Genomic DNA, 3296 nt, shown 5'->3' with positions numbered 1-3296 from the left:
TATTATTACTTAATAATATATATATACTAATAATAATTTAATTTTATTAGTAGATATATATTACTTATATATATAATAATATAATAATAATATATATATATATATATATATATATATATATATATATATCTGTGATTCAAATCAAATAAAAATCTACTACATAAGATGTATTTATGTTTCATCGCCAAAGCATAGTAACGCTTTCTCCACAGAATGCGTAAACATGTTCTATCAATAATGACGCAATTGTACAATAATAAATTAAAATACAAAACGCAACGATCGCTCAATAATATGCATGATTACGAGCTAAGAATTCATGCAGGCATATCCGTCGGCAAGCGCTCGAATTGAACGAAGGACGATCGAAAGGAGAGTGACTTCATTGCCTAAGCCTTCGTTACACTCCAATCGAACGGGCACTTCCTCGCTGTGTCCCGGTCGTGAAAGTATAGTTCTCACACAGGGAAGTGCACGCCAAATTGACCATGTAAAAGTTTTTGAATTATGCCAACCGGTGATCAGACCGATATATTTGATATTCCACATCGGATGAGAAACGCTTGTCGAATCGGCTTTAAAAAGGGGAAGGATTCGCTTGAATAATCGCGTTAACGCTCTCCTCGAGATATTTTCCTGTTCGATTATTAGAGTTATCACAAATATCTTGTCTTAAAATTTCATAACTTTTCGCTGGTTTACAGGCAAAATTTCATTATTTTCTCTAATGCTTACAATAATATTTTGAAATTTTTTATATTTTCGTCCTGATTTAGAAATCATCAAATATTTTGTTGAGAACAGCAATTTATAGTAATATAAATCACTATTAATATTGCTGACACTATTTGCATTTAATTGTTAAGTTGATATAATTCCAAAATTGCGTGGGTGTACGCATATTTAAACTTCTTTAAAATCAAGCATTTTAATTTTTCAGAAAATTTTGCAAAATTCCCTAATTTTTTCCTTATTTGCTTCTTGTTTTCAATTTTCCTGACATTTTCCTGATTTCCAATTTCGTGGTAACCCAGAATTCATCATGGGCTTCGTAAATAGACGCGAAAAATCAGACCCCGTGTCTTCACGGTGTGCTTACGACGCGTGGAATTACGCGAGACATTTTGAGAAGCTACCGAGTTACATAAGTTACGCATAACGATCTCGTAATGCTCTTATAGCATTGTCTTCTCTATTCATTATCTCATCAGTACAGAAAATTAAACTCATTTCAAAATGTCTTATTCTCGCATTCACATGAAATAATAATACTCTCAGTGTTTCTTGATCTTTCATTCAAATTTTAAGAACTTCTTTTAAATCATAGTTATTTTTTATAATTATTTTTAGAAAAATAATATGTATGTACACAAAAATGCCAATAGACGGAATATTATCAATATTATAATAATTAAGAAAATAATACAAATTTAAAATAACACAGCATTTAAATCTATCTTTCGCTTATAAATACGCAAAAGTCATAAAAAAATCTTATTTACGGAGGGAAATTTCTTTGAGTGGATTATGAAGAATTCGGGAGTCAGTCAAGTGGAAACGTAACAAAGTCTATTGCGCGAACAAATTCGCGGTCGCGCTCCGTTTGTCCGTTGAAAGTAAGTTGAACAAGGATCTTTGCTCGCGCGGGTCATTAATCCCATTACGGAGTAATGCGAACTGATTATCTATTACCGCGATTTCATTATCGCTGCCACAAGCAGCGATATATATACATATATATCGCTGCTTGTGGCAGCGATAATGTCTGGCGTTAAGCATAAAATATAGCCTACTTTAAGTCTCGAAGGCTTCGGTGTTCCGGTGGAATCTCTCCCGCATAAGGTACGAGCTGATCCTCGAGCTCGATGTCGCAAAAATGCATGCGTAAGCAGCATATATTCGCACGGTATTCGCGGGAAAAAGAAAAGAAAACAATCCTTTTTCGCGACACGATCAGTAATTAAAGCATGATTGAATCAGCGATGAATTCTCGCGTGGATAGCTGATTAAAAAGGAACAATCCGAACACTCCGTTTAATCTGCTCGCTTGTTACTCTTGCGCGTTGCTCTTATTTGATATTTACGCACGAATTTCGCGGCCGTCCGTCGTCCAGCTTGATAGCGATCGCCGATTAAACGCAAGGTAGCAATCATTGTGCGGCACAGTTGCAATTAGCATTTTACGGAGGTGGATTTTTCTTTGACTGCGGCAGTTCGCATCGCAACCTTAAAAGCCCACGTTAAAATAACGTGGTACTAAAGGACAATAATTCATTGCGCATCTGTGACACGGACAATAGAAGAAGATTGTGATTTTTAACGCAAGGCGGAGAATACTTAGACTCCTTACTTATTTTATCACAGAGATTATTTCAGCCAATTATTTCATTCACGTTCGTAGAATTACTAGTCTATTATAATGTAAAAGATATTTGGAGAAAAAGTGTCGTGCTGATAATTTTTATAATAATTCCGACATTTCTCGTTAGTACTAACAGAGATCTGTTATTTTCTCTCTATTACTTTTTAAACAGAATTCTGGCTGTAAATTTTGGTTTCAATATAAATTGTATAAAACACTCTAGACTCTTTTTTATTTTTATAAAAAACTTATAGAACTATGAAAAATGCTGTCATTATTTCTTTCATATTAATAGGATATTGGATACCCAAAAGTGAGAGGTGTAAAGTTAATATTAATTCTATTAATACTACATTCTAGTAATTCTATTAATAAAAAAAATAAAGACCATTCTAGTTGCACTTTCATAGTTCTTTATAAAAAATTTTATAGTTCCTTATAAAAATAAAAGAGTTCCATTTTTTATATTAAAAAACATTTTTTATGCTAAAAAACCAAAATTGAAAGTATGTAATATGCTTTGCGAATCTATCATGATACTTTCTCATCAGATAAAGAGAAATATTTAGACAACAATTATCAATTTTAATACACCTTAACTATGCATATATGCTTACATTTTCCATCTCATCATTTATTAACATCATTTATTAACATTGTATTTTATTCCTTGTTCATTTCGATGCACCGGCCAATCTTCGATAGACACAGAATTACTGTTCCAATTTATCCTTTAATCAGATTTGCCTCTGGGAGCCACATCTCACAATCATCACTTTACTGCGCGTCGTTGCATTTTCTTCTTTACGCCTCTCCTTATGTTTCGCCCTAAGCGATGCCTTGAGGTCATGCGCGATCAATTCGTGGCGATGCATCAACTGAGCCGAGAAGAGAGAGAGAGAGAGAGAGAGAGAGAGAGAGAGAGAGAGAAGAT

This window comes from Atta cephalotes, assembly GCF_000143395.1.
Source record: "Atta cephalotes unplaced genomic scaffold scaffold00017, whole genome shotgun sequence".
In the NCBI taxonomy this organism is placed as follows: domain Eukaryota; kingdom Metazoa; phylum Arthropoda; class Insecta; order Hymenoptera; family Formicidae; genus Atta; species Atta cephalotes.
The sequence above is the reverse complement of the archived record's forward strand: the minus strand, read 5'-3'. Positions refer to the sequence as shown.